Source organism: Diceros bicornis, chromosome 38 (assembly GCF_020826845.1).
Source record: "Diceros bicornis minor isolate mBicDic1 chromosome 38, mDicBic1.mat.cur, whole genome shotgun sequence".
NCBI lineage: Eukaryota > Metazoa > Chordata > Mammalia > Perissodactyla > Rhinocerotidae > Diceros > Diceros bicornis.
Window position 1 is genome coordinate 22,947,567 of NC_080777.1, and position 11,567 is coordinate 22,959,133.

The following is an 11,567-nucleotide window of genomic DNA, read 5'->3' on the forward strand; positions in this document are numbered from 1 at the left end:
TATACTAACATTCAAGTCTAAAGAAGTGTGATTTGCAGTCTCCAACAATATAAGGCTCCGAGAGAATGAGGCCAAGCAGGGAGAAAAGAATAATTTGAATTATTTAAAAATCTATGAATTATGATCGTAATAAAAATCATGAGTTTCCCTGAGGTTGCCATCAGAGTTCAATATCCAGTCTGAAGCTCTTCTTTTCCTCTGCCTTTTGCCTATTGTTCTCTGTCTTTTGTCCTTTTTTGTCCTCCTGGAGATATATATATGTATATCCTGTATTTCCCACATTCGAGCAGATGTGGCATCCCCTGCAGCATTTAGGAAGACAGGGTTGGGTGTAAGAGGACGGGCGCAGCAGCATCGTGTTATTAAATGAAGACTAACAATGAGTGAGAATGTAAATCATCCAACAAATTGTGCATCATTAATTCTTAATGCCAGTTCGAGGTAGGAGAATAAAAATCTTTACTTTCCACTGAGTGCACTGTAAAAATTCTCAAATTTGTTTTGGTAGGTCTGTGTTGCAGTAAGTCACACAGGACCCCAAACTCTTATAAATTAAACAAAAGCATTACAGAGAAGGGACTTGATAGCAGGAGATGTACTTAGCTTTCTTTTACATTTTACTCTAGTCCATCAATTTGCTGGTAAGAGACTTGTTCTCAATTATCTAAAGAAAGGAAACAGGATAAAATATTTAGCAAAAGTAAAATTCTTATAAACCTATTTTCACTGGCTTCTAGAAAACCCTCACTAATATGAGAAGATTCTGGTTGCTGCCAGGAGATTTGTACACTTCCAGTGCCATTCTGCAGCTGAGCATTCAGAGGGAGAACTGCCCCATTAAAGCATAACTCCTTTGAGATAAAATGATACACACTTTGACATTGAGTTGCAAAGACCTAGGAGCGTTTGGAGTGTGTGTGTATGTGAATTTCTGTTTATTTTTAATTTTTTTTGGTGAGGAAGATTGGCCTTGAGGTAACATCTGTGCCCATCTTCCTCTATTTTGTATGTGGGTGGCCACCACAGCATGGCTGATGAGTGGTGTAGGTCCACGCCCGGGATCTGAACCTGTGAAGGTGGGCCGCCATAGTGCAGCACACTGAACTTAATCACCACGCCACTGGGCCGGCCCCAATTTCTTTTATTTTTTGAAGGGACTGATGAGCTTTCTGAAGCTATTGCTATATGGCTCTAAGTGATTGGTAATGGGAAAAAAATCAGTTAACTGGTTATTTTCTATAGACCAAAGAGTTCTGATGTTTTGTTTCTGAACTTTCAACCTTTTATCTAGTTGCATTGATTAGAGTTGATAACTGAAGTTCTTGTATAAGACATACATTGGAGATCATGGGGTGTGTAGAATCATAAGAGAGGTAACGAATGGGTTTCCTTGGTATAAAGAAAAAGCCCTGGGTGGGCTGTGGTAAGGCTTACAACCTCTCACTGACTTTGAGCCTGTTGGAGAAGTACTGGTGTCTCAGTTCCTTGAAGAGAATCCTCATTGCTTGAATTTTCAGAGGGTTTTTCATCTGTGTGGTGTTCAATTCAGGGTCTTTAATAAGAACTCTTCTCCAATGAGAAGACTAAAATGAAAACAAACTGTTTTCCAAATTTCACCCTGAAATAAAAGGAGAACACATGTACATTAAGGCAGAGCACATGTTCTCTTGCTCCCGGTTGATGTTGCCTTCAGAAAGGAGTGGAAGAGGCTGCAGTGGCAATCGATGAACAAAGTAATCTGTTATTTTAACTGCAGGATGGTTATGAAACAAATCGTACTCAACATGAATGGCTTTTTTCACTACGGTACGATCTTGACGTTCTGCAGCAATTTCTTAAGGAGTTTATTTTGGCAATTAAGTGCAAATAACAATGCAGATCTGCAGCCATCGTCTAGTGCCCAAAGAGACCACATTTTGTGTTGAAATAATACACAGTAGGGAAATAAAGCTGAGTGAGTGGGTTGAAATCCTTCTTTTGGAAAAGTAATCTTTTCTCTAAGTTATTAAAGTTCTTAGACTTCTAGGTTTTTTTTTTTTTTTTTGTGAGGAGATCAGCCCTGAGCTAACATCTGCCAATCCTCCTCTTTTTTTGCTGAGGAAGACGGCCCTGGGCTAACATCGGTGCCCATCTTCCTCCACTTTATATGGGAGGCCGCCACAGCATGGCTTACCAAGCAGTACTTCGGTGCACGCCCGGGATCCGAACCAGCGAACCCCGGGCCGCCGCAGCGGAGCGCGCGCACTTAACCGCTTGCGCCACCGGGCCGGCCCCTAGACTTCTAGGTTTTTGATGACCTTATTTAAAATCTTTGGTGGGAAAATTAGTGCTTAAAATGCTGACAGCATTAAAAATCAGTGAGAAATACTTGACTCCTCGAGGACTCCTTCCCTCAGCCCCCAAATGGTTTGATTTTCCTATTTATCTCCTCTGTCTTTTGATAAAAAAAGAAGAGAACCCTTTGAGAGGACAATTTTGAGGTCTTAATCCATACTTCTCTCCAATTTATCTTTTACGTTCAAAATAAACACCTTTAAAAGAATCCTTTTTGGTACAAGAGAGCTAAATGCTAAGCTTAGGTATCAGCAGCTAATTAGCATCACATCTGGGAGGGATTGTCAATGAACTCCATCTCTTGAATATTTATTAAAGGATTTATGAAGAATACGCTATTTTCAGAAAACGGGAGCCTATCGAATATTCTTGCTTCCAGTCAGTTGAGTGGAAAGAATAGTGGATATTGGCCCATCTCAAGCCTGCCTTCCTGTAGATTCAAACAGTTAAAACTCAATGTCTGCATTGTAATGGGAGCATGCCATGTCGATCTCATGTTAAGTGTTGCTTTTCATTTCAACATCTTAATTGACTTCTACTTTTGAAGAAATTTCACTATATGCCCTGGAAATCATGTGCCAGTTCTAGTGTTCTCGAATCTCAGCCTGCTTTTGTCCTCTTGTTTGCTGTTCTTGTGTGCTATCTGGGGCTAGGAAAGCGTGCCGCCTATGTCTTAGGGAAGCCCTAAAGGGGGTGGATTGTGACACAGAAGAATCTGTAATTCTGGGGTGGTGGGACTTGGTGCTCTATTACAGACTTTGTCATTGCATAGAGTTTCCTTGTGCTGCTCTCGCCGCCACCACCTCTGCCTTTGCCGAGGCCACTGCCGGTATCTTTGTAGCCTCCTGCACATTTCACACTGCTGCCTTGCCGACAGTACTGCCGCCTGTACCAGCACTGCCACTTCCACCAGGGCTGTGGCGACATTTTCCAGTGCTGTCACGTTCCCCACCCCTCCTGCCAGCTGCCTTCCCTCGTGTTGGTGCCAGTGCTGTCACGAGCGTCAGCGCTGCTGCTGCTTTCTCTCCTCAGACAGAGGGGCCTCTCTTCTTTTTTTGACTTTGGCAGAAAGACAAAAATCAAAATCAAAATGGAGAGCAAGCTAGAACAAAATTGCTCCCCGGGAGTTCACATAGCCTTGTTAGCGTTCCTCCTATTTTCCTGATGTAGGAGCTGAGAATTCAGAGGATCTTGGGATCTCAGATTTTCCGTGATCCTTTTTTTGGGCTCCGGCTATGCTTTTTCACCAGCCTGGGGAAAACCGAGGAGAGTGAGTACCGAGAGGAGAGACTCAGAGGAACAACCTTACAATAGCTGAATTCAGTTGGTCTTATGTAAGCTTGAGATGCAAGTTTACTGATGAGGAAAACAGGGTCCTTGATGTCCCTCCCACCCATAAAGGTGCGTCAAAAGAAGCACAAGAGGTGGATATCATCACGCACAGCAGGGGATCAGGGAAAAGATGCTCAGGCAAAACCAAAGTGCTTGGTGATCGTTTTTTTGGGAGAGGGGTGGGAAATTTTTAAACTCAAGCTGAAATTCCTGACTTATGAAACTAATGGAGATACCACCAGCACTAGGAAATCCAGAAAGAGGAGCAAGTTAAGAGGGCATAAGTGAGTTTAAACCTGCTTTTTTTTTTTTTTTTTTGAATCAACGGGATGTTAAGGTAAATACATCTAGGAGGCAGCAGGAAATTCTTGAAGAAGCTAGGCTGAAGATAGAGATTTGGGAAAAAGACAGGTGACAGCTGGAGCTGAGAGTGGGCAAGAATATCAGTTTAGGGAGGATAAAGTGAGGAAATAAATCTGAGGAGAGAAATATGGACTCACATTTATGTGGGAGAAGGGAGAGGACACGTGGGCAGAACAGAAAAAGAATGATAGAGGTAAAAATTGAGATAGTAGTACATGGAAATTATTAGGGGAGGAGAGGGTTTCATCAAATCGTGTAGACTTCAAGAGTCATGAGAATTAGGATGAAAACTATATTTGAGGGCCGGCCCCGTGGCTTAGCGGTTGGGTGCGTGCGCTCCGCTGCTGGCGGCCCGGGTTTGGATCCCGGGCGCGCACAGACGCGCCGCTTCTCTGGCCATGCTGGGGCCGCGTCCCACATACAGCAACTAAAAGGATGTGCAGCTATGACATACAACTATGTACTGGGGCTTTGGGGGCAAAAAAAAAAAAAAACAAAAACTATATTTGATAGTTTTATTTTATATTTATTATATATAATATCATATATTTTATTATATATATATTTATTATATATTTGAATGTCACAGTTCATTTGGAGAGTTTGTTAAAGCAGTGGTGACCAAACCCCTGTTATAAATAGTTTAACAAAGAGCCAAGTTGATAGTGAGGCAAATGGGCTCCACCCACTTGTCTTATACTATTTCAAGATGTTTCCTATGGTTCCTCTTCAAGGAGGTACTCTAAGGTTATAATCACACAAGTACGCAAAGATGCAGAGACAAAAAAATCTTTATTGCAGCATTGTTTATAATAGAAGAGAATTGGATACCTAACAAAAACCAATACCAGAGATTTGTAAATACTCCATGTAATCAAGTAAAAGAAACCCATTTTAATGATGACAGATATTTCCTTTTATTGACATGAAAGTCATTTGTCATCAATATTGGTCATTGAAACATACATTTATAGTATATGATCACTGTTTATTAACTATATTTCCTTATCTGTTTGTGAATACCTGTAAATAATAGCGCTGGTTATTACTGGATGGTGGGCTATCAATTGATCTGATTTTTTCTCTTTATTTTTTTATATTTTGTAATTTTTAAGTAAAAAATGGTGACTACTTATATGATAAAAAATGGGAATGAATGTGAGAAATGAACCTGAAGAGAGAGAAAATAATGACTTAAAAAAATAAAGAGTTCAAGGTCATGGGAAGGACTTGGGTCTGGGGAATTGGGCTTTGATCTAGTCAAGAAGAGAAAGAAGATTGAGGGAGAAACTTAAAAATCAAGTGCGAGGAATAACTTGATGAAGCAAGATTCTGAAAAATGTGTGAAGGACGGGGATCAGACTGGCTTAATTCCAGAAAGGAAGGAGACTTCTTCTGAAGTAGGAGGAAGAAAAATAGGACGGCTAAATATATAGATAAGGTTTTACATGAATAGATGAGAAATTGAGATATCTTAAGTCAGATGGGCTGTTTACTTAAAAAAAAAAGTTCAAGGTGAAGTCTTGAACTAAAAATAAGAGGATGTGTATGGGGACTTGAAAGAAATGGAGAAATTTTGGAGTATAGAAATGGAGTAGACAAGTAGTGAAGGAGGAGATGTTTGAATGAATAGTGTCAGAGTCCAGCTGCAGTTGGACAGCCTGAATTTGCAGTGTAAAATTTTGTTTTAATCCTTTTGTGTATTAACAGGGTTAAAGCCAACCTTCTCATGTGATATATGAGCTTTAGAGTCCAGAATAGTGAAGGAATGCTTCTGCCCTGATCATGAACGATACTGAGCTGCTATTGATCCAAGCAGTGTTTGGGAATAAAAAGATTCCTTGACAAAGCTAGGAGAAAGCATAGATACAGTTACTCAAGCACAGCTGTGTCATCACCAAATGCATTTTCAAGGATCTAAATCCACCAGTCCTGATGGTGCATATTTTATTAGGCCACTAAATTCTTCCAATTTTCTACAGCTTTAAAAATCAAACTTGCTTAACTGAGTTTTCTAGTTTTCTGGCTTCCCACTTGCTTGCAACATTTTTATTAGCGTGAATTAGGGGTGGCTTTGCCTTACTAATTTGAAAGAATTGATAGGAAGGTGTTTCTCCTGCTTCCCTTAAGGGATTCAGGTTAGGAGCGTCCGTTGAGGGCATTTTCAATATTTCTGGATTCTGTGGGAAAAATTAAACTGATCTAAATATATTGATAGGCAGTTAATCATCTGGTGGTGCACGTTTTCGTTTCCTCTCAGTTTGTAATAAACAGAAGTGCCTTGGAAGAAGTACTGCATTATAGAAGAGCTAAGACTGATAGTCCAGAGTCCATTCTATGTTGTAAATGGAAAGGGGGCAGAGAAAGAAGCATAAAGATTAGAGAGGAGATGGAATGACTTTTTTCATCCTGTCAAATGACTGCTTATATTGGGCAATATTGCAGGCTTGTAGATTCAGCTTGAAAGTTCTTCAGATCAGAGGAGCCATTTAGTATACAATAGAGAACTGTACAGGCAAGTCATTTATAAAAATGAAAACATTTCATATCTGCTTTTTCACAGAACACATTTCTCACTTTTGAGACATGGCTGTGTTTTTGCTCAGATCAGGGAAAGATGAGCTAGTGGAGCTTCACATCCAATAAATTAAAGCCGTTAGAAATGCCTCACTTTAGTTTGTTCTGATGTATACATTGAGTTATAAACAGGCAATTAAAAATGCATTTATTTATATCTACGATGATCATTGATCCTGTTTGTGGATATTCTGTCCATGAGATTATACACTAATTCAAAACTCTGACCACTTTAAATCAGAAATGTTTCTAGTCCCTAGCAACCATTTTGGGCCGAAAAGACAAAATTTTACATATTGTGCTCCTTTCTTTTAATCAAACTCGTAAATAAAGACGTTATAGTAATAATTCCTGTTTCGGTTTTAGTCAGTTGACGCCCAGAGTAAATTGATTTTCTCAAGGTCAAGAATGAATCTGAGGGCCAGCCCGGTGGCGTAGTGGTTAAGTTCGAGCACTCCACTTTGGCAGCCTGGGGTGTGTGGGTTCGGATCTTGGGCACAAACCTACACACTGCTCATCAAGCCATTGTGTGGCAGCATCCCACATACAAAATAGAGGAAGACTGTCACACGTTAGCTCAGCAACAATCCTCCTCAAGTAAAAGGGGAAGATTGGCAACAGAGGTTAGCTCAGGGCCAAATCTTCCTCACCAAACAAAAACAAAAAAGAAAAAGAATGAATTTGAGTAACTAGAATAGCAGATCCTTTTGGGGTGGCCCCACATCCATCATCACATCCTCTGATATTTCCTGCTAACTCTGCATTTTGTAGGACTTAGGCTTGTCTAAGGATAGTGGTGAAAGATGAAGGAACAGGAGGCAGGAAGGTGCCCCGACACGTAAAGATGTAAAAACACTGCGAGGTGGTAAGAGGATCCAGGTTCAGGGTCCCCTTGAACAAGCTATTTAGTTTCTCTGAGGTTCAGTTGTTTTCTGTCTGTGAAAATAGGTCCACAGACAATAATAACTTCCCGTTAAGACTTTTTTGTCATTTCATTTACTTCTCTCTCTCCCCAACCTGCCCCTCCTCCCATACACACACATACAAACACACACAAACCTTTATAGGAAGTTAAAGGAAAATCGGTTTGCCTAATTGTGGAACAGCTGTTATTAAATGATGACATCTTTGGTTGAGTGTTATTTTAAGACATTGAGTGAATTTAGTCCTTCCTTAGCATCAAGACCACCAGAAAATTTTTTTTTCCATTAGTAAATTTCCTTTGGAGGTGCCTGTGGCTTATGCAGTAGTGTTGTAAATGTGAGCTCAGTGGTGTCACAGGGGAAGCTGTAAGTGGAATTGATTCTGAAAATACAGTTCTTGAAGTTCATCCAACTGGTTTTCTATGTTTACTTAGTTGGAGCAGGAAAAAATCTTTTTGATTTACAGTGATCCATCCCACCCTATTCATTTATACTGGAAAAATATTGGCTTTTTTTTCCTTATAGAAAGGGCATCAAAATATTTTTTAATCAATGTTTTCATTCATTCATTCATTCATTCAGTAAACATCAGTAGAACACCCCTTCTCAGTCGGGCACTGCATTAGACACTGAGATTTCAGGTTTAAATGGCAAGTCAGACGTGTAAACATGAAATGACTGTCCCCTGTGGTAATAGCCATAATATACCTGTGAAAGGGCTGTTTAAATGCAAGAGTATAGTTAGGGACTCCATGTGAGGAGTTCGAGCAGGACTCATGGATGAGTGGAGATCGGGCTGGGAATTAAAGAATGAGTAAAAATTTAATCAGAAGTGTGGGAATAGTTTCTGAAAAAGAGTGGTTTTAAAAAAGAGCATGATATATTCAGTGTGCCAAATAATTCTTTGTGATAGATATATAGGGTGAAAGGAGATTATTGAAATGGAGGGGAATGGTAGGGATGGGAGTATAAAATATACTTAATAAAAATTAATTTAATTAACTAGCAATTGATAAGCAATTGATATATTTAGGTTTAGTATCTTGATTCCCTTGAAACCAGTAGACTTCAGTGTTTTTGGACTTTGATCTAAGACCTTACAAAAATAAAAATCTGTTGACTCCTCAATACTAGGCATATTTAGTTTATTTCGCCTGTTCTTAGTTTGCAAGTTCGGGGCAGTGGGGCTTACCTAATAGAAGATATTGGTGTGAAGACTTATTAGTTGAGTATATTTGGTATTCTCACTCAATTGTGTAATCAGGCCACTATGATGGGAATCCAGGCTCTGCCACTTACTATGTGACCATGGGCTAGTTACTCAACTTCTCCAAGAGGCAGATTGAATCAACCAATAATTTTTAGTCAATTATTTTGACTTGCAATGTTCTTGACCTGAATGCATCCAGTGCTGTGATAGAGCTGGCTTGCAGGAGCTTTGAGAGTGACGATGAGCACCTCTCCTCAACTCCATGTTTCCTAATGTCACGTTGGTGGCTTGAAATTGGGCACAGTGGGAATTTTTACACCACAGAAATCATCAAATCAACAAATCAGAGCTTTTATTCCCCCTACACAGTGAGCTGGTTTACATTCATGCTATTGAGTCCCTCTTTGCATTATCTGAGCCACTAAGCAATGTTTAACTCCTATAAGTGATAAAGGAGAGGAAAGAAAATTGACTCCAAAATTTTTTACTCTGTTTATGGCATTGTTGTAGCTTACAAGTACTAGTTTGCATCTAACTTGGATTTTTCTTTATATGCCATTGATTTTTCAAAAAACAGTTTCATTAAGGCAAAGGTTTACCTCCCTAAAATGCAGGGATTTGTGTGTGCATGTGCTGTTTTAACCAAAGATTGTTTGTTTGCATACAAGAGAAATTCTAGCTTAAATGAAAAGGATATCTATTGGGGAAAAAAGGGGGAAACTTCAAAAAATCAAGCATATCTATGCCCGAAAATGCATAGGGATGTGGGGTACCCCACGTTCTTGAATCTGGAGGCTGGGAAGCTGTTTTTCCCATCTTGCTCTTTCTTTTGAAGGATGTGTTTTCCAGTCTCTGCTTTTCTATTGATGTCTTTACCAATCTTCCGTATCGTTTTGTTGATTGGCTTTCTCTGCTTACTCATCAGCTGCCACGTGACCCAGAATACCATTCCAGCCTTCAACTATGCATATGTCTGCCGTAAGTATCCCCTGTGTCTCTCTCTGTCTTAAATGTATTTAAATTCTTTTGAGAGAACCAGTAGACTCAGTCCAACTTGTGGCTGTGACCTCCTTGAGTGAGTTGCCCACAGCTGGTTCAGTCTGTCATGGCCACAAGAACAGGGGTCCTGTAATACAGATTCAGATATCCAAGATCACACTTTTAGTGAGGCCTACAGGTGGGGAAATTTCTAGAATAGGGCCCAGGGTTGGGGCAGACACCCCCAAATGTGTTTGCTACAAATTTTAGCAAACAAATTGGAATAATTGAAACCCTAATTTCCTCTCAGAGCACATTAATGGATTCATGGGTTACATTTCTTTCTTTCTTTCTGTATTTAGCAACCTGTCCAACTATGAAAAATCACTGATAATAACACTTGGCGTTCTTTCCAACAAATCAAATCATTGAATGATTTACTTGACTGTCATCACACATAGGGAATGCTTTCCTTTATTGTTTTAAAAATGCCTTTTATAGTCTAGTATTACAAAATGACCTAATTAACTGAAAAACTATATAATCAGCTCCTTAAAAATCCATAAAGAAAAACATAATAAGCATAGTAACCCAAGAAATAATAAAGTATAAATTAATAACACAGAGCAGTGGGAAACATATCTAATAAACATTATTAGTTCAAAAATAGAAATTTCATGTTCTTGGTACTAACATAATTTTTCAAATAATACATCTTTCTTGCTGATAGAGATCTAGCTTGGATTTATTTCTCTGTTGCAGTAAATGTGAAAAATTGCCAAAATTTTCTCACTGAGGTTTTCATCACTGACATTGTGAAAATATCACTTTCTTGGGGCCTGTGCAGTGGCATAGTGGTTAAGTCCGCGTACTCTGCTTCGGTGGACTGGAGTTCACAGGTTCGGATCCCGGGAGCAGACCAACACACCGCTTATCAAGCCCTGCCGTGATGGCATCCCATATGAAGTGGAGGAAGATGGGCACGGATGTTAGTCCAGGGCCAATCTTCCTCAGCAAAAAGAGGAAGATTGGCAACAGATGTTAGCTCAGGGCTAATCTTCCTTACCAAAAAAAAAAAAAAATATATATATCACTTTCTTCCCCTAACAGGACTGTTGAGGAAAAACACCACAACGTGGCTCCTCTCATAAGACCACGTTTCAGAAAGTTGGCCAGAGGAGATGTTGGAGATGGGAGGCAAATATTCCAATAAACAGATTTCTTTGAAATTATGTTTACGTTAGTCTCATCAGTGCTTTACTTCTGACTAAATGTCTTTTGAATTCTTGGGTTTTTAAAATGAAGAAAAAAAATAAACTGTTGGAAATGGTGTAGTTTCTGGATAAGGGAAGTCCTAGAGACGGCCGTCCGCTAGTGGCCCAGGGCGAGGCTCAGTAGCAGAGAGCGTGAGTGCCCCTGGATAGCCTGAGAAATGTGAACGTGGAGCAGAGGCAAAACGAGGGGCCCGCACAGGCTCTTCTCTTTCACGGTTTTGTTAGGTGCCATTATTACCTCTGACTGCATGCTGCCTGCGATCTTCGAAAGTCCCTCCATTCCATTAGGAACAGATGAGTTTTTCACATGCAACGTGTCCTCCCTTCCCTCTGTAGGGAAACACCAAGTGATCATGATGGCATTTGACTTGCATGCTTTCCTGCTGAGAGAAAGGGGGTTTGAGCATGGCATTTAGGGAGAGAGGAGGACAAAATAGGGTAAGATAAGCCAGAAAGAGCAGTGAAGCGCATCTAATATTTCTCTGAGGGCAAGTTTGTGTGTATTTTCCAGAGGTGGATTTTAGCTTGGGTGACACAGATGGATGCCTCGAGTCCTTGGCTCTCTCCTCCTGGCAC

General features: G+C 40.0%; 1 long non-coding RNA gene across 2 annotated transcripts in view; it reads left to right on the forward strand.

The window, feature by feature from the left end:
- LOC131399460 (uncharacterized) overlaps positions 1-11,112 on the forward strand; it is a 163,033-nt gene extending 151,921 nt beyond the window's left edge. For both annotated transcript variants that reach the window (XR_009217135.1, XR_009217134.1), the window contains exons 8-9: positions 9,665-9,717; positions 10,828-11,112. This is a non-coding gene — a long non-coding RNA (uncharacterized LOC131399460). The remainder of the gene's footprint in view (positions 1-9,664; positions 9,718-10,827) is intronic.
- The last annotated feature ends 455 nt before the right edge of the window (positions 11,113-11,567 follow it).